Below are 21,287 nucleotides of genomic sequence, written 5' to 3' on the forward strand. Positions count from 1 at the left end.
AACCGCCTGCTACCCCACATCACTGACCTGGTCCACCCAGACCAGGCTGGATTCATGCCAGGGAGGGCCACCCGACACAACATCCGACGGGCGCAAGCGGCAGTGGATGCTATGGGAGCTAGCGATGAGCAGGCGGCACTCTTCTTGGCAGATATGGACAGGGCCTTTGATTCTGTGAGTTGGGTTTATCTGTTTGCCCTCCTGGCCCGCCTCAACCTGGGGCCGGTTTTCCTGTCGTATGTCCGTCTCCTCTACACTAACGTGACGGCCTCGGTCCGTGTGGCCGGAGCTACCTCTGGGCGTTTCCATATAAGACGTGGCACTCGGCAGGGCTGCCCCCTGTCCCCGTATCTGTTTGCCCTTGCCATGGAGCCCCTGGCGTCGCGGGTACGAGTGGATGCCCGATTGTGTGGCTTTGTCTGGAATGGGGACCTGGCGGACAGAATTGCGCTGTATGCGGATGACGTCCTCTTCTTTCTCACCGACCTGCAACGCTCGGGCCCCCGGGTCCTGGAGATTATGCGGGCGTTCGGCGAGGCATCGGGCCTCCGTCTCAACCTTAACAAATCGACCCTGTGGGTGCTGGGCGGCGGAGTGGTTGCCGACCCCTGGGCTGCGGAGTTGCGAGTGGCGACGGGAGGCCTAAAGTACTTGGGCGTTTTTCTATCGGAGTCGCGGGTTGTGGCCTGGGCGCGTGGAGTCCTGCCGGTGTGGGAACGGGTACAGGCTGATGTCAAAACTTGGTCCAGGATGCCGCTCACTATCTTTGGTAGATCGGCCATCTTCAAGATGGTGGCGCTTCCGCGTCTACTGTACCAGCTCCAGAATTTCCCATACCCCATCGGCCTGGAGTGGTTCCGTCAGGTTAACTCTGTTTTGGGTCGTTTCCTGTGGGATGGGGGTGCGGCCAGAGTAGCACTGAAGACGTGTTTTCTGTCCACATACTGTGGCGGCCTGGCCACCTCGGACCTCCTCTCCTACTACCAGGCTTCCCAGTTACTTGTTCTTAATGAGTGGTGGTATGGCGATAGAAGCGATCCGGCCTACGCCCTGGAACGGTCACTCATGGGTGACCATACGCTCCACACCATCCTGTATTCGGCTCGCCTGCGTCGTGAGTTACCCTCGGTCACAAGGGTGGTCTTTGCCGTGTGGCGACAATCCTTGCGCCGCATGGGATGGTGGGGCAAGTTGACGGCTGAGACGCCGCTTTGGCATAATGGTCTGCTCCCAGAGCTAGCGGCTCTGGCCGGCTTTGAGGGTTGGGAGGCCATAGGGGTTACACAACTGGGCCAGGTCGTATCTGGCACCACTCTCAAATCCTTCGAGGAGCTCCGCACGGAATTCCAGATGCCTCAGTCCCAATTCTTCCGCTACCTTCAGCTGCGCCATGCCCTCGCCCCGAGCATCGCCGGTCTCGACTCCTTGCCAGAGTTTAGCCCGATCGAGGCCAAGGTGTTTATGGGAGACTTGGGAGACAGAAAGGTCTCCAAGATATACCAGACACTTGTTGTCCACTGCTCCTCCACCCTCCACTCCCTTCGAGAGGCATGGGAGATGGACGTGGGTCCCCTCGATGAAGACGATTGGAGGGAGGCGCTGGAGTCCCCACGTGGAACTGCCATTGCTATCCGGCTCCGGCTCATTCAATTCAAGTACCTGCATCGGGCATACTATACACGTGAACGATTGTGGAAAGCTGGTTTGATTGCATCCCCGGAATGCTTGCGCTGTGGGTCGGTGCCTGGGTCCTTACTGCATACTGTGTGGACGTGTGGCCGGCTGACTGGGTTCTGGAGGGGTGTGTGGAGTTGCCTGGCTGAGGTGCTGGGCTGGGACCTTCCTCGTACCCACCGGTTGGGCCTACTGCACATCATGGAAGGGATTGGGGGTAACATACATAAGCGCCATTTGCTGCTCTTGGGGCTGGTTGTGGCCAAGCGAGACCTGGCCCGGGCATGGAAAGCGGTGAGGGCCCCCCCCTTTCTGCTTGGAAGGCGGGGCTGGATTACTTCATGGGTCTGGAGAGGCCGGTCTTTGAAGCACGGGGCTGTCCCCACAAGCACTTCAAAATTTGGAAGCGTTGGGCTGACTATCGTGGTCTATTCCTGGACCCCCCAGCGGAGCGTGAGGAGGACATTTGATCACAGTGACACTGTTGGCCCGAAGTAACATTGCCCTGGTGGCGCTGCACCTACTTGCTTTTCTTTATTGCTTTCTATGCACGTGTGGTGGGGGGGGTTGGGGGGTGTCCGGGGCTGGGGGGGTGGAGTTGTGGGTTAGGGTGGGTCACTGGGGTGTTTCTATACTGAGCATATTTTATGAGTCTACTCTCGCATTTGCTGCCTATGTAATTGCTGTTTTGATACTGTCGTGGTGTTCTTCGGTTGTGGAGATGCCACATTCTCAATGCTCATTTGCTCAATAAAATTGGTTGTGAAAAAAAAAAAAAATTGAACACCTGCCTTTGGACCCTTCATGTGGTGCTACAGGTGTGATATTTGGCGCTGCACCCACACACGCGGTCTTGTTCCTGGCGCACATAGCCTAGGCTGCAGTGCACAGAGACCTTACACTGCCACACACAGAGGAAAAAAATTAGAGGGAACATTGGTTACAACCCTCTGATACATGGTCTCTATCACAACAAAATGCAACTACAGAAACCCACTCTAAGAATGGGCGAATAAAATGGAACTCTAAAACAGTTTAACAAATAAATCCCGCAATCATCTCTTCAATATTGACTAAAGGAAGCAGGGTCTCTGACCCAATAACTGCTTATGAGGACATGATTGCTGAGATAGTGGCCCCATTGACCGGCCGCACAGTTAGGTGTGGTAAGCGTAAGGGTCACTTATCCCCAAACAACTCAGACAGCGTAACCTCTAAGTTAAACAAATTGATTAGACTGCAATTTTTTTAATATTCTGGAGCCAGACAGAAAGAGGTTGTAAAGTTGAAAAAAGCACGTCAACGGCAGAAAGAGAAAACTAGGCGTGCACAAACTGACAAAAACTGGGTGACACTCAAACAGCAGTGAACCAAAAAAACAGTAAGGAGTTCTGGAGGATCGTAGCGGAAGCAACAGGCACACGAAAAGCTAGTAATTCCTCTACAGTTACACCATCGAAGTGGGAAAAATATCTCCTCGAGCTCTATAAGCCAAACATTTATGGCCTGGCAAAATCAATACAACCTGGGCACAGAAAAGAGGAAACATGTCATGATACGACAGTACCATCAGAGAAAGAAATAGCACTTAACATAAAGGCATCAAGATCAACTGCAGCAATAGGACCAGATATAATCCCCGTTAAAGTCCTTCAAAGCAATCCTGAAGACTGGAGCAAGCTCCACTGTCTCTCCACCGGGAGAATTCCAAAATCATGGCAAAGGAGCATCGTGGTTCCCATCCTGAAAAAAGGATCCCATCTACTACCCAATAACTATAGACAGATGCTACAGGGAAGATCTTTGCAAAATGCTTGCTGGAAAATTGGGCATTTTCTACAGGAGCAATACCAACGACTCAGGCTGACTTTCGACCAAAGCACTCTGTGACTGATAACATCGCAGTTTTGCAAACAGTCATAGACAAAGATTTAGTAATGAAGCAGCAAACGGTTTATTGGGTCTTTGTTGATTTTACCAATGTCTTTGATCGTGTAGACAGGCCAACTCTATGGACTAAGCTAGGGAAGCTTGGAATACTGAATGACCTGCTCACTATAATCATGTCATTACATTCTGCAAAGTTCAGCTGGGGGGTGAAAAGGGTCTGACAGGGCCTATTGCTATGAGGAACGGCCTTAAGCAAGGCTGTGTCTTAGCCCCCTTTTTATTTTCCTTGTACATAAGAGACCTCCCTGAGTGTTTACAAACAATTAATAATGTTCCACCAAAAATAGGCTCCTGCGATATGCACATTTTAATGTACGCTGATGATGTAGTAATTATGTATCTTACTCCGGTAGGTTCGCAGAGAAAAATTAATGCTCTAGACAAGTATGCCAAAGACCATTATCTTATACCAAATAACTAGAAGACTAAAGTCCTCCCCTTTAGAGGTAGGAAGCACTATCTTTACTATAGCTGGACATTAGATAGGAAACCTCTAGAGATTGTTAAGGAATATGTTTACTTGGGGAGAATTTTCACTCAGACCGTACAAAATTCGGCCCACCTTGGGAATATCAGTCTAAAGGCTGAAGCCCACACTGGTGGACTACTGAGATTTTACTCCTCCTTAGGTAACAGACATTTTGCTTCTATGTTTGAGGTTTACCGCTCAAAGATACCACCAATTTTACTAAGTGCCCTGGAATATATCCCGATCAAGGCATGGCACCGACTAAATGTAAAAGGAGGGACTCTATTGCGTAAACTGCTAAGAGTCAACCAGTCAGCCCCCGTCTAAGCAATTCGCCTTGAGTTATACATATACAGCTCGTATGCAAAAGCTATCATAAATATACTTCGCTGGGCCTATAACTTTCTACACGCAGACCAAGGGACAATAAGGCCTGTTCTGAAATTGGAGACTTTTGGAGACGAGGCATCTAACTATAATTTTAATAAGAACGTAGGTTTTGCACCAACCCAGTCTGGTTGCACGATTGCACTATTGAAATCTATGGCCTCCTCACATATAAAGCTCTATCTAAAGAATCTGACCTTAAGCTATGACTCAGATTTAGACCACTGTTCTTGGCTAAAACTTTTTGCACACTTCGCAGACAGTCAACAATATAAAATTCCACACCGGTACATACGTTTTTCATTAGAGCATAGGGTCAGGCGTACCATAATTTTAATGAGGCTTGGGATGCTATCCTTAAAGACTGTGACCTTTAAATGGGACAAATCGGATAGTTCCACCAAAACTTATTTATGTAATGGAGGATGGCAGGATCTCGTACATGTATTATTAATCTGTCCAAATTTGATTCTGGTAGAGGTCCGGCGCCGGCATATAAAGCCCACATGTTCAGACATAATCTCAGATCAGCAAAAAGTTTGAGTTTTGTAAATCTCTGCCTGATGAATTTACTTGGTAATAATTTATAGAAGTTTTGTTTAAGTTTATTAAAACTGTTTTAAGATTTGAATAATATAATTGTTTTATCATTTTCTAATCATGTATTTGTTGAACTCAGTTGAGTCTAAATCAAAATTAATATACATTTCTTTAATTCTTCTTTAAGAGTGTGCCTAGGGACAACATTTTGCACATCACCCTGAGCCCTGTGTGGAGGGTAGAGGAGAGGCTTTGTTTCCAGGAAGTAGATTAGGCCCTTCAGGACTCAAGACAGCACCTCCAATACTCATCAGACAGATTGACAGGACTGTGGCACGTTAATAGTCTGTGCCTAGTTACACCACTTTTTTTTCGTTTTTGGGAACTTGTTGGTGCAGCCAAATTTCTTACAATCAGTCCACACTGGTCCAGATCCCTTAGAATCCTTTGTCTCAGTAGATCTGAGGGGCGAATGAGGGAATTCAGCCTACTGAATTGCCATCACCAAAACTCTTCTCACAAGTCATAATCAAGCAATTTTGAAAGGTTAGGTTTTTTGGCATCTGGATTAAGTAACAATGCAGGGTTACAGTGTAATGTGGAGGTGTGAAAGCGCAGGTCCTCCAGCCCCAATTATTAAGAGAGACAATGAGCAGTCAGTTTGAACTGCTTCTTCCGTATCTACATTTCTGAGCCAGACGTGGATGAAAGGCAGTCTACCAGCGCCAGATCATTTATTTGCTTTGGACTCAAACGGCGCTTTGCAGCCCCACTCAAAGAAATAAATCTGACAAAGACACTTTTTTGCACTTCATTCCCAAGGATGAAACCAAGCCCCCCTGCTGTTGTACCCTACACTTAATGAAATTCTGCTGGATTGATCGGAGAGAAGAACATTCATTCAATGGCAGAACACAATACAACAAAACCCTCATCTGACTCAGCACCAGCACTCTCATCTCAAGTATAGGAGCCACCTAATTCCACAAGAACCTTGCAGCCTAGATGGCCATAGCAGAGCAGAAAGGCATCTAAACAGAAAAAAACGAGTAAGGGCATTCAGAGGCTAATCAAGGACTGTCCCTGTTGTCAGTCGGCACCATCCCTCTAACTGTACTGGGCCCTCATTACTCTATGGCAATCCATATCACCACTTTTAAATTCCGAGAGCAGGGGGTGCACCTGACCCAGGTATCCGCAAATCCATACACCGTCTCCAAACCAAGAAACCGATCGATAGAACTACTTCACCAATAAAAATATTTCACAGATTTTTAAGCCAGGACTACAGCAGTTACATCACCTATTGGTTGCTTCCATATTACATGTATTTGTGCTTGTGTGAAACGTTAATCCTGATGAAAGCCTGCATACGTTCATGCGAGGGCTGGAACACATGTACACCCACATATGGGCATTCTCTGCTTTTGATTTATTTTACATTCCTGAGCCCCTTATAATCCTCAAATATATATCAGTTTGGTAAATATCTGTTATCTCCTCTCTTCCCTCCCTTTTTCACGTAACCACTCCTTCACCATGCCCGTTTATATGCAGCAACTTCAGCAACAGGCATTGGTGGAGCAATAAGTGTCTTTCAACTTACTGTGAAACCTAATTATGGTATAACCATTTTAAATGTAATGATATTCACAGTTCAAGAACATGCGCTCCAATACTGTTGTGTGACAAACCGTTTTCATGATCAGTACATGTTTTTGTGCCGGTATATTAACTGTTCTACACATTTGAGGTTTTATGCAGTGCACGTCCTGGGAGTGAGGCGTTCTTTAACTTACTCCAAAGGATCGGAACAGCCTTCCACGCTATACTGCCAACAGAACTTTCTTGCTTTTCTTACAGTGTTCAAGACCTACTTACTCACCAGGCCTTCTGGTCCTTAGCCTGAAGGTTTATATAATACTCATATCAAGCCTTGACATTGGGATGCCCCTCGGGGTGGGTCATTGCCACACTTTACATTATTTTCCTTATGCACTTCTTTCTAGAAATAGTGGTTTCCTCATCACCCATTTCTTTTAAGTTAAATTAGGCTGATTTACTGTATGTCTTGTAGCACAAGTTCTCTTTTGTCTTTTACCAATACTGCAAACAATTTGTTTTGTTTATGGACCTTGTGTTTGGCTCAAAGTGATGTTTCAATTTCTACATATATGGTTTTAACTAGATACTTTGTTTCTAGTTTAAACCCAAGGCTCTGCATCAAAGGAGACACTGAACGAGGAGAGCCTGATAAGGAAACAGCAAAAAGAAGCGATAGTTCTGACCCAAGAGCCCATAAAGACTAATCTACCATGCCACCCCTTTAACCTACCTACCCCCCTCCAGAATGTGCTTAAAGGAAGAAATCCCACCATCCTGTTGATCCGGTTCAACACGAAGGCGGTGTGACATCTCTCCTTGTTGAACCATGGAATTGATCCTATGATGCACAGTGTTTCCTGCCCTTATTTACGTGGTTTCCTGTCCTAGGCAGAGGCATGGAATACCAATCTCACTGTATCACCCTGAATTTTCCCTTTTTTTTTTTTACTGTATTTTGTTTTATTCAGTAGTGAAGTCTTCCCTGTCTTCCCTGCTAGAGGCACCTTGCTGTATTGTGTATATTGGTGTTTCCCATACATATCGAATTGCAATTATGGTAAAATGTATAAAAAAATCATGATTTAGAAAATAGTCCAGCGTGGAATATTTATGAGTAGCAACCCCATTATCCTGCCATCCTCCAACCCATTTAAAACCAAAAGATAATAAGGAGAGGTCAAAGTGGGCAGGATCTGTGGGGAATGATGTGACCATACATTTTTAATCTAACAAAAACAGCTCCCCTACTGTTTGTTAAAAGACAACTGTTCTGGGATGGTTAACGCCGACAGTTGAAATGCATCTGCTAAAAGGGAATGAATGGGAGAGGGACTCCTGTGCCGTGGAGCCAACGGACCACCAGAGAGCTAAACAAGCAGTGAACCTTCTCACCAGGGTGTCTGCTTTCTGAAAGGAATGTTAATGTGCGCAACTGGTTAATCTGCAAACGTAAAGGCAGCTTGGAAGCCAGTACCAGCTTTAAATGATGGAGTCACCTGAAGCTTCATGATGACAAAGACATTCTTTTTGAGAGGTAATGTATAGATGTCATCAGCTGAGTTCTGGAGTGTGTGGTTTTAATAGACAACTATAAAAAAGGTTTGCACTAGCTACTATCTGATTGCATATGTTGAAAATGTATATTTTGAAAGCACTTTTATCTTAAACATCGATCTTTTTAACATTTTGCAGCAGGCTATTTTACACTGTGTGTAACACAAGTTTGAAATAACGACTTACAGTGCTTTCTGTCAGTGTTCCACACTGCACTAACCAGAATTCAATTCTGTGGCTCTCTGGCCACACACAAATATCAGCAGAGATTGCATTTACCAATAGAGGCTTCATAATATAAAATAGTGCATTTCTCATGGCTTAATTTGACTTGTTTTTATTTTTCATTTAAGGTGTGTTTTTTTTTTCTGGTCAAATAACTTTATTCGGTTAAAAACAAAGAATAACCATAAAAGTAGCACGAAAAATACAATTTACAATGGGTCAGGTGATCATTATTTAAAATCTCAACAAAAGAACATGTTCAGGAACATAAATACATCATAAAAATTAATTCATGTGAAGGGTTTTACGACACTTAAAAACTAATTAAAAAAATTCAGAGAGTGACGCTACCATAAAAACAGTTTCCATTTTTTGAAACTCTAAAAACGCTAGGCGACATCTATATAAATTTAAGTCTTTGAGAATAGGAATAATGAGTTTTTTGCGATAAAAAATATAAAATTTACAAAAAAATAAAATATGAATATCGGATTGCGGGGACACATCATCACATGGGCATGGACATAAGTCTTTCGACCAACAGTTCATCACAGGGAAAGATAATAACCTAAAAACGATGTTAAGTCTAAACCGGGTTAAAAGGAAACGTTCATGGTTGGACATGTATAAAGTTAAATATGGCTGTAGTTTCTCTCCAATTACAATTTCCTGATGGGCAGAAACAGTCTTTTTTTTCACCTCCTTCAATTGTCTTTTTTCCATGAGGTGAGCGATACACAAGTTTTTTAGTCCTCTTCTTGAGATGTGTACCATAGATAATGGATCCTCAAAATATTGAGCACAGCTTAGTTCCTCAAGAAAATTTTTAACATAACATATCCATTTAAAATTATTAATATTATCCAGTGCTAGGACGTCCTTTAAAATTGCCCGGTTGACCACACAATCATCGTTTGTCCAAACCCTGTGCCAAAGCAGAATCGGCTGGATCTTAATTGTGTCAGTAACAAACACCAAACCCAATTCGGCGTGGCATATAAAGGTCGCAGTACTTTCAGGGATTGACAAGATATGCCGTAAGAACTTATTTTCCATGGTTTGAATTGTACTGACATTTGAGTAGCCCCATAATCCAGAACCATAAGTAGCTACTGCTCTACAAGTGGCATTATAGATGGTTAAAATCTCTCTTATGGGTTTTTTCCCTAACTTTTTTTATAAAGCACTGTAAAGCCATAACAGTTTTAGAGAATAACAGGGTTCTAGCATTAATTGCACTAGTCCATGAGCCACTTTCATGGAACAAAATGCCCAGATATGGGAAAGTAGAAGTCTTCTCTAAGGGATTGGAATTTATGAAAATAGGCTTCAATTGCCTGCTTGTTCTTGTCCCACAGTACATAGACAATGTCTTGGAGCAATTGATTTTCAAGTCCAAGCTAAGCATGAAGCTATTAAAGGATGTAACCAAAGTTTGAAGTGCCATTGGGGTGCGTGCCATCAGGACTGCATCGTCCGCGTACAGTAGGGCAGGGACCGGCCTCCCACCCACCATAGGCATGTCCCTGCCCTCCTGCACGAGGCGTTGCTCCAAGCCATTTGTGTACAACAGAAATAAAAAGGGTGCTAGAACGCACCCTTGGCGTACACCACGGCCAATCCCAAAGTGTCTGCTACATTCTCCCTCTTTTCCATACCGGACCATTGCAGTGGCCCCAGAATATAAATCTCTCAGGAAGCATATAATAGCATTATCTACCCCCAGTTCGGCCATTATTGCCCACAGCTTGTTATGGGACACGCAGTCAAAAGCCGACGATAAGTCGACAAAAGTGAGGTATAGACGTTGTTTTTTAACCCTTATATACTTCTGTTGCAAGATAAATAAATGTAGCCCTTGCTCTATAGTCCCTAAACCCCTTTGGAACCCATATTGGAAATCACTTAGCACCCCATTTTCTTCTGCCCAGCATTGCAACTTGACTAAAACCACTCTCCCAAGAATTTTTATGGAGGAATCTAATAAAGAAATTGGCCTATAGCATGTGCAGTTCTGCCTATCACCTTTCTTAAAAATCGGGACTATAATTGATGTAAACCAGGTAGGGATTAGGCCTTTTGCCAAGGCAACATTAAAAAGCTGGACTAGCATTGGCCCCCATAAATCAATATTGGCCTTATAAAGGTCGGCTGGTATGCCGTCAGGTCCAGCCGCCTTACCCCCCTTAGTTGCCTTCAGGCTCTCAAGGACTTCAGGAAGAGTTACAACCAGAGCTTTAGGTAGATCTATATTTACCATCGTGGAATCGTGGCCTGTATCGAGCACTAGTTCAACAGCCGTATAAAGGGAGGAAAAATGAGCCACCCACTCATCTTCTGTAACGGCAATTTCCATGCATGCTTTTTTGTCATACAGGAGCGGAGTATTTATAACCCTCCAGAAAGCAGCCGGATCCTTCGATTGTGACGCCGAACGTAGTTCATCCCACGCCTCCCTTTTTATCAGGTCCTTCCTATCCTTCAGTGCTGTATTGTAATTCCTCCTTAAGTCTCTAATTACAGTTACATCCCGCGGTCTCTGGTGGATCGCGTGTCTAAGATTTGTTAGGGCTTTAGTGCACTTCTTATCAAACCATTTCTTATTAGACTTTAGACAATTTTTGCGTGTAACCCACAACACCTCCTTAATTGTGGTAGCAATAATATTAAAATGGGCTAAAATATCATTACTCTCTGCATGTTCATCCAAACAGATCAAAAAGCTATTCATACATTTTTTCATCACTTTGGACAAAAAGTCATCCGGGACCACTTTGCTCCATTTAAGAGTATAGCCATATTGGGAACCTAACTACACATCCTGCGCCGTATACTTAGAACTTGCTACATTTTCGGATGGGACAAATAGATTCTCCATTTTTACTACCTGTGGAAAGTGGTCACTTAGTGCTAAGTCCATTATGCTAGAGCTAATCAATCTTCCAGCAGAGCTATTTGTACAAAGACTAAAATCGATAATAGTCGAGGCCCCCCGACCCACAAAAGTTGGAACAAATGCCATTGTGTGGTTGGCTATCTCATTCGTAAACCCAACATCATAATTAAAAATCATCTCATTTAATGAGTCTCCAAGTAGGGTATGTTCAAAGTGCGTTAAATTAATATCCTGTTCCAACATCAGGCCGCATATACCCTTTTGACCCTTTTTGCACAATGTACAATTAAAATCACCCCCCCAAAATATCATTACTTCGCCCCTTTTTTTCTTGTCAATTTCAGTCTGCATATCTTCAGTTATTGATGCGAGTACTTCCTTAATCATGCTACTTGGAAAATTATTATAAAAATTTAAAAAGACAATCCTTGGGCCCTTCCTTGTATCTATCACTATTTTCTGATAGTAGCTGGATCCAGGGAAGAAAGAAATCTTATCATATACTAGCCGGTTAGATATATATGTTATCAATCCACCCTTGGGTCTTCCATATAAACCCCCTACCGCAGGAGTAAAAAAGGTTTTGTAGCCATTTAAGTGTATCGGTGCAATGGCCCAAGTTTCTTGTAGAGCTAGTATGCCTACGCCAGTAATTACATCATCCCAAGATGGATTGAGAATTTTTTGTTTTATGCCTGCCACATTCCAAAAGACCACTTTACAAAAATTTTCTTTAGGCGACACCTCTACAGCAGCCCCAGCTTGGCCACCCAGCATCCCTTGTGTTATCATAGCCTCCACTCGAGTTTCATGTGACACATCATACCCTGATAGGTTAATCTCCCCCAGGCTTACAGGAGTAGAAGCCTTGAGAACCTCTTTGGTTTCAGGGAGTCAATCCAACATTTCTAGACAGTCAAAGCGATTATGGCGTGGAATAATGGGAGGAAGTTGCTGATTACCATACCATCCTGGATCATACCTTTGCGGGAAAAAGTGAGGAATCCTCCCCCTATGTTTCACCACATTCCATCCATCTTCATTCACCCCTCCCCATTGTGTGTTATACTGATTCCTATCGTAATCCACATCACTTCTGCCTCTTGGATATCGGTTGTCCCTAGTCCAGCTCCATCCATTGTCCGGATGTTCCCCATCAGTGTAAAAATAGGGTAGTGCCCTAGCCACAATGGACAGGCCATGGTTTCTAGGGGCCCTCGTTGTGATGTATTCCGCAGTACGTGGGTTCTCAAAAGTAATCACCACACAGTCACCCTGAGCCCTTTTTTTATTATACCCGATCCATGGTGCCCTTTCTGCCATTAAGATGTTACTTTTAATCGCTGGCGGGAGAGGGTAATTATTATTAAGGCAATGGTTGGCCTTATTTATTAGTGCCCCGTTGGTTTCAATTGATTGAGCATCTAGTTCCGGTACTCCAGTCAAAACCACAACATATGGTGAGGCTTTTGGGGGTAAGTTTATACTTCTGCGCACATCACTTTTAACTGGTTGGCCTTTGTCAGGTAATTGAACAGGAGTTTGTGGAGCTGATGCCTCCTTGGCAGATAGGGCTGAATTTTTAGGTATTGATACAGTTTTTAACAATTGATTATTAGGGAGTTTTCCTTTTTCAGGATTAGTTGTACCTAAAGAGGTGCTATTTGGGACACCCTTTGTCAGTATGGGGCCAGATTTATTAGATGATGTTACTATAGCTTGAGCCTTGGGCGCGCTTACATTGACTATTTGTTTAGCCAGGTTCTCATACTGCATATGTGTGTCTCTTTTCAGATCTTGAATTTGTTTCTCCAACTGCTTAAGAAGATCTATCAGTGGGGTTAATAAAGTTTTCATTGAGGTCTCCAGCAGATATAGCATTGTACTCTCTCTTGCCCTGCTAGCATTAGGGCTTCCCTCAGGAGAACTATTTCTAAAGCTATTGGAGATTAAGTCGGCCATTGAATCATCCAAAATGGTGTCATCTGGGAGGGCTAGGCACACTGTGTTAGGGGGCAAGCAATCTTCTCCTTGTGTATCATTGCCATTAACAATAAGTGCATTACTTGTGTCTATCAATGAATCCTTGCCACATGTGTTAGTAAGCATATTTTGATTTGTCCTCTTTTTAGGAATTGCCCCTTCCTTTATCCCCTGTAACACGACATTTTTATCTTTAGGTGTGGCTGCTATATGTATCAAAACACTAGTGGATGCCTGGGGAGATGTAAAGGTTTGAACTAAGGGAATCTGAGTAGTTTCAAGAAGAGTTTGGGAAACAGCTGTACTGGTCACATCCATAGATAAAATGTTATTCTCTCCTCTGTTTGGGCTCCGTACATTAGCAAAATGGACCATAGAGGACCTTTTTGCATGTTCCAGGTCCTGCGATACCCTTCTTTCCATCAAAGAGATCCCCTCATCAATCAATGTGTTAGTTCTTACAATAAAATCATCTAAGGTGCCTGTTAATTTCTTCCCCCCCGCTGCTGCCCTGCTTCTTGTCTCACGCATCTCCATGCTATTAACAGAGTGATATTTTGAGATGGTCGTAGTGTGGAAAAGTAAATTTTGCCTTGTTCTGTGTCCCTACGCGTCCTCCATCATATGTTATGAGCGCATGATTAATATGCATATGTATTCCCTATGTTCGATTAAAGACGCAATTACAGTTGTGTCCACCTCTAGTATGTCAGCTTCCAGTTCTCGTGAATACTACGAATATCAGGCCTATGTAAAGTTACGTTGCCACGTTTCTCAGTGTGCACGTTATTCCATTGTAAAGTCCCCGTTTCTAGGCCTCAAAAGGGCCCGGACACCAGATTCAGCTCCTGTCTCCTGAAGCCTCGCTGAGGAGCGATACAGCCCCCACCTGTATCCTCGACCCTTCACTTACTTCCTGCCTCACAGTGCCCGGCTCAGCCTGGCTCTGCCTCTGAGTCTGCCAAGAGTATGTTATGATTCCAGTTATCAGTTCAGTCCTCCTTCTCTGCATTCCTAAGCTACTGAACTGCATCAATAGTTTCCGTCATTGTCTAGCCTTTACGTCTCCACGTTAGAGAAATACTGCATTTAATGGTCATTTAATATTCTTCATCACGCACTACATGTAGAATAATGCATGCTCCAGTCTTAGAGTCTGTTCGCCTTTACCCCGATAACTTTTGGATTCTATCAACATGTTCTCTAAACATCAGATACTAGATACTGCTTAGGTACATGTCGCCCTGACTCTCCAGACTTCAGTCTCTGCTCCTAGCACAGAGTTCATAGCCCCCAGCTTCTCCTAGTAACACGTCATTGCCAAGTTTGCGCGCACCACCAGGTTAGAGGTCCCGGCTCCTTAGGTAGCCCCCTCCATGTTTCCGCCCCATTCATGACATATTCTGTTACGTTTGCATCACATGTCTATGTATACGCCTCTGTTACACCTACTTTCACCCTTATCTTTCGCGACTGCTATTGACCACACCCACTGCTCCGCCTATCGTATGTATTGTAATGCAACTGTTTTAGTATATATATTCGTGTATTGTTATTAAATGTTACGCCGATCCCGATTCTGCCCCCGGCAGCGCTGCCATCCTGTTCCCGTGCAGGTTGTCCTGTTCCTGTCCTTTATGCTGTAATAAACCTGCAAACTCCTACTACCTCGAATCTTGACTCTTATTTTATTGAGCTATCTGTTATTGCTAAGTCCAGACAAACCTAGATCCGGTATTATTTATTTATATACCACATAATGGCGCCCGAATAGGGACTTGCCCTTTCCCCCACGCGCCGGTGAAGCCACGCCGGCCCCCTGACCCTCTGCAGCCGTGACGGAACCATACCGTGCACGTGCAGATATTTCTGCTTCAAGTATCCCTCAGGCCCACGGAGGAGACGGAGGTGGCGGTCCAGCATCCAGACGAGGCGGTGGAGGAACGCGGCGAGTCCCGACCAGAGCCCAAGCCGAGAGTCCAAGGTCCGAGGTATCCGGAGGCCCACCCGTAACAGAAGTCCGAAGTTCGTCCGTCCGGCGTCGAAGCAGTCCAGTCCCGTCCGAGGCCTTCCGTTCTTGCTGCCCGGTGAGTACCGTTGCTGGGGTAGTATCTAGACAGGGTCAATCTAATTGACTCTGGTCCGTGGGTTGGTGGTACACAGACCCACAAACGAAGTGTCTACTTCGGTGGATGCGGGTCCTGACGTGTCTCTGTATGAGACCGGTAAGTTTCGTACTGTTTCAGCAGTGCATCTAGTTTCTGTTCTAGTCAGTTCTGTTCTCGAGAAAATTCATGTATTCTGTTTCCCGTATTTCAGGTAGTATTCTGTTCGAACTGTTATTCTGAATGTTATTCATGTATTTTAATGTCGTGGTATGAGTGCGAAGTAATTATCGTGTTTATTGTGTATTGTGTTGTGTCCAGGTTATAGATCAGTCATGCCGCTCTTTTCAAAACTGCGTCAGTTAAAAACCAGAAAAGGTCTGCTAGAAGCAGCAGTTCCTGTTCCGCCTAGGGACAGTCCAGGTCATTTCATGTATCAGAAGCATGGCATAAGCGCCATATTGTATCTAGATTTATGGGTAGAGTATACCAAACAGTTAGAGGAAAAGTATAGATGGCCCGTATCGGGTACATGGGATGCCGAGTGCATCATGAGAGTAGAAGAAGCATTATGGAAAAAGAAAGCCAGACAGTCACAGAAAGATGCCATTGAGTTATGGCGCAAAGAATCTCATAAAAGAACCGAAAAAGAAATCAGAAAGTCAGAATTAAGTAGAGAATCCTTAGAACGAGCCCAAGAAAGGGAATTAATCGAGATAGGTGAACGAGTTAAAACCGAACAGTCAGACAGACAGAGGCATGCTCTTATTAAGGGTATGTATCCTCTTCTTGCCGAGGGCTTGCCAAAAGCAACCCCGGAGGCATCCAGTAATTTCCCGCCACCATTAGTTCCGACCAAGCTACGTCACAAACCGACCGCAGCTGATATTTTCATTTCGTCCTATTTGGACGACACAGTCCCAGAATATGCAAATCCTGTTCCTGCTCCGCCAGTCCCTGTAAATCAGGCACTTCCCGCTCCTCCAGACACCGGAGTACCTGTTACGGTACCCCCGGTCCAGCCCGCCATACAAGTCCAGCCTACATTTCCATTTCCCACTCTGCCAGGACGAAGAGCATCAGTAGACGACTCTAGTTTAGGGGCCGCAGGAGGAGGTCCTCCTCAAACCCCGCCGCCACACAAGCGTTTAACGTTAGCCGAATTACATGCACAAGCGTCACAGCGTACGCCCAGGTATCAGTCTGTTGCAGAAATAAGAAAAGCCCTTACCGAATGTGGCTATGATCCAGTCCCAGGCGAGGATAATATGGTTTTATATTCATTACGCGTGAGAAAGGTGACCGAGTATCTAGTCACCCTACCAGATATGAAAGAAGATCTAGACAGAATATATCGTTTCATCCGTACCGGGAATGATCCAGAAAGTATTAGTGATGTCATGTGCCAAAGAAAAGCTGAAGTCCAGCTCATGCTATTAAAGTTTCTGATTAATTGTCTAATAAGGGAACAAGATTATCCGACCAAAGATCAAGCCGAAATGAAAGTCCTGACAAGGTGGAGTGATAATATAGCCGAGGGTAAGCACAGAACCATCAGTAGTATAGAGAGTATGTACAAGAAAATCCGTAAAGAAATAATAAGGATACACGAACAACGCAAAGCAGCACAAGTAAGCGAGAAAGAAAATGACTCTTCTACAGAAGAGGTAGAGGACGAGAATCCCGACAGAATAGCGTATGTAGGAAAATCTAGATTTCCAGATCGCCATTTGCGCCTAGAACACAAGCCAGTTTTTCACCATCCAGCACCAGAACAAGGTTCTCTAGAACAAGTATTCCAAGCTACCGATCACATTCTGAAATTACGAATCGGTTATAGCGAGTTAAGCACTATGCATGAACAAGAACTAGCCCGATCAGCAGTCCGATGGACTACTGATTCTACCACTTTTCCAGACGAAATAGTGGCACAAATGTTTCTGAAATTGCCCCCAGCCGAGCAGCGACTGGTGGGTATGTATATGATCCAGCACCTCATTACATTGTATGAGGGTCAACATTCTGATCCAGGTCCGTTACACGATGTCCTGAACGAGTTACTCCAGTATAAATGGAAAGGTTTAGGTACCGATTTGATTAGTGTCATTTTAGAACAGCGCCACAAATACAGAACGTTTCTGAACCCACATTTTGTTCATGCCTCACCCCCAGAAAGTAAACCCTTTTACATAGACAGACAGAATCCGTTACGAGAAGTACATCCAGTTAAGACAGAGGGTGGTGAAATGCAACGAGTGTTTGTTTACACCCCTATCACAAAGATGGAACTCTTAGAGATGAAAAAGTTAATTCCCTGTCATGATAAAGATCCAGCAGGGTTCCACCGAGAATTAAAAGACATGCTCCGTATGGGAGAATACACGTATCCAGATATTATTAAAATGTTAAAAGTCTTGTTGCCCGCAGGGGTATATGAGAAACTCAAAGAAAAAGAATGGGAGGTGGGAGAGAAAAAGATCGATTGGACAGTTCTAGAAGCTGAAGACAAGGCACGAGTACCAGGTACCGGTCTTGGAGATAAATGTAAAGAATTACCAGAATTATTAATACAAGTTTTGCCTAGGTTATTGACAACTAGAAAAGAAGACTGGGATGCAATCTCAGCCTGTAAACAGAAACAAGACGAAGATATTAGTGATTATTATTCCAGATTTGAGAAATGTTTTACCATAAACAGTGGCCTCAAGACGAGTAGCGAGTCATACCCTCATCTTTTTGTTACTAAATTAGTCGAGAACTCAAGCCCACAAATTAAAAACCGAGTTTTGAAAGTCGAAAGTACCTGGCAAGCTAATACCCCGTCCCAGATGTTACAGATGCTCCAATATCACCAGAATAGAATCAGAGAAGAACAAGATCACGAGAGAAAACGTATGAAAGACACGAAAATGAAAGTACTAGTTGCACAATCTGTTCCTCAAGATAGTCAGAAGAGGGGACCAAATCAAGCCAGTCATCCTGCAGCTCCCGTTAAAGGAAACTGCAATTATTGTAAACAGCCAGGTCATTTTATAAACGAGTGTGCAGTTCTGAAACACAACATAGCTACCGGTAAGACTAAAGAAAGACCACGTCCGCCGAGACAAGAGCAAGTTTCACAGACTCCTCAGTCACAGATTGCACCACAGACAGTTACAGCTCCGCAGCCTATCGCTGCAACACAGCATGTTACACAGCAGATGTACCAGTATGCACAGTCTGAGTATCCAGAGTATCAGCCATATTCATGAAACAGCCTAGAGAGGGAGGTAGGCTTGCCTCTCATCGAGATACCTGTAGATCAAGAAGGTCCCTATGTTCACAGTCAAGTACTAGGGAAAGACAGAAAGTTTCTGATTGATACAGGGGCAAGTAGGACCACTATAAGTCACGCCGAAGTTCCAGGGGCTCCGCTCTCAGGCTCTAGAAATGTTTCCCTTGGATTTTCAGGAAAACCTATTGTAAATGAAATATCAAAGCCAGTTACTCTAGAAGTAGGTCCATTGTCCCGCACTACTGATCTGTTACTTACTAAGTCATGTCCAGAAAATCTATTAGGCATTAAGACACTGAAAGAGTTAGGTGCAGTTATATGCTGTTCCCCAGAGGGAATACGATTGTTCCTACGTGACTTCAAGGGTCACTATGTATTACGAGATTTTGATCCGAGATTGTCTAATGTTCCACAGCATCTATGGGCGCAAGGTCCAACTGATGTTGGCTTTATGCAAATCACACCCCATCGTGTGACTCTCAAGCCAGGTGTAGTCCTGCCACGAATCAGACAGTACAGATTGCCACCTGAGGCTGTAGCCGCCTTATCCAAAATTATTGACGAGCTCATGGCTCAAGGAGTAGTTGTAGAAACTGACTCCAATGTATGCAATTCTCCGATCATACCTGTTATGAAACGTACTGATCCAAATGCACCTCCAGTATATCGTTTAGTGATTGATCTCCGAGAACTTAATAAATGTATTATTCCCCAGTATCCAGTTGTCCCAGATATCTCTTCCCTGTTGACAGTCATTGATTCCGAAGCTTCATTTTTTACTGTCATAGACCTCAAGAACGCATTTTTTAGTGTCCCCATTCATCCAGACAGCCAGTTCCTTTTCGGATTTTGTTTAAATGGAAGGAGCTATATGTTCACACGCGCTCCTCAAGGTTTCACAGAAAGTCCTAGTATTTACAGTCAAGCACTCAAGAGACAACTAGACAACATTCACATGCCAACTGACACTGCCCTGCTCCAGTATGTCGATGATCTCCTGATCACAGCCCGTTCTGAATGTGCTTGCGAGCGAGCATCCCTTACAGTCTTGTATTTCCTAGCCGAGATGGGGCACAAGGTGTCCCCTTCGAAGCTTCAATTCTGTGTCCAGCAAGTGGTCTACTTAGGACACTTACTGTCCAAGAGGGGTAGGCAGTTGACACCAGACCGTATCCAGTTAATAGCGAGTCTTCCTCAGCCCAAGACCCAGAAGGAGGTACGTGCTTTTATTGGCCTTACTTCTTATTGCAGACAATGGATTCCTCAGTATGCATTTCTAGCCAAGCCACTGATACAGTTAACGACACAGGAGGCAGCCGTATCGACTGTCCTCCCTTGGACATCTGAACATACACTTAGTTTCAATGAGTTAAAGAAAGCTCTATGCCAAGCTCCAGTTCTAGCAACACCGAACTACAGTAAGCCTTTTACACTTTTCGTCACTGAACGCGAAGGTACAGCATTATCTGTCCTCACACAAGATCAAGCAGGACAGTACAAGCCCTGTGCTTATTTTTCGAGCACATTAGATCCTGTAGCCCAGGCTCTGCCTGCGTGCCTCAAGTCAGTTGCAGCCACAGCACTAGCTATCAGACAAAGTGATTCCATAGTATTAGGACACTCCCTGACAGTACAAGTTCCACACTCCGTGGAAGTTCTTTTAAACCGAACACAAACTCAGCACCTGACAATTGCACGTTTAACAGGTTATGAACTAACACTGTTCCAGCCACACATAGAAATCAGACGCTGCAACGTTTTAAATCCTGCTACATTGTTGCCATCAGTTACTTCGAATTCTGCCACACACGACTGTGTGGAAGTAGTTAACATCATGACAAAGCCAAGACAAGATCTGACAGATATTCCATTACCAGACCCAGACCTGACACTTTATGTGGATGGTTCATGTATGAGAACAAGTACAGGAGAACTAGTCGCCGCGTATGCAGTGACTACCGACACTGAAGTTATTGAAACACACCGCATTGACACCCTGTCTGCTCAAGCAGCGGAGCTAGTTGCTCTGACACAAGCCTGCATTCACGCCAAGAACCTGAAAGTTAATGTTTACACAGATTCACGTTACGCATTTGGAGTCGTACACGACTTTGGAGTGCTCTGGCAAGAGAGAGGTTTCATGACTTCTCATGGAACCAAGATTCAGCATGGTCTCCTTATTCAAGCTCTGTTGGATGCCATACATTTACCGACATCCATTGCTATCATGAAGTGCAAAGCACATACGAAAGTTACTGACATTATTTCCCAGGGTAATGATCTAGCAGATCGCACAGCCAAGCTTACAGCACAGACTCCAGACATTTCAGTTAATCCGACACAGACACCCACTCCAGATCCGACTACATGTATGACAGTTAAGGATCCTACTCAAGATGTCATAGATATCCAGTTACATGCTACTCCCGATGAAATCAAGAAATGGTCCGAACAAGGAGGGGTCCAGACAGATCAAGGATGGTTAACGAAGGGTAGAGCCACATGGTTTCTCCCCGACTCTATGGTTCAAGTCATTATTAATACCGCACATAGTCCAGCACATTTAGGAGAAAAAGCAATGTTAGACAGTATCCAGAATATTTGGTTCAACAAACATTTACGAGC

General features: G+C 44.4%; 1 protein-coding gene across 1 annotated transcript in view; it reads right to left on the reverse strand.

Annotated features, from left to right (window-relative positions):
* ASPSCR1 (ASPSCR1 tether for SLC2A4, UBX domain containing) overlaps window positions 1–21,287 on the reverse strand; it is a 902,109-nt gene that overhangs the window by 347,411 nt on the left and 533,411 nt on the right. The window lies entirely within an intron of this gene.

Source organism: Lissotriton helveticus, chromosome 7 (assembly GCF_964261635.1).
Source record: "Lissotriton helveticus chromosome 7, aLisHel1.1, whole genome shotgun sequence".
NCBI classification, from domain to species: domain Eukaryota; kingdom Metazoa; phylum Chordata; class Amphibia; order Caudata; family Salamandridae; genus Lissotriton; species Lissotriton helveticus.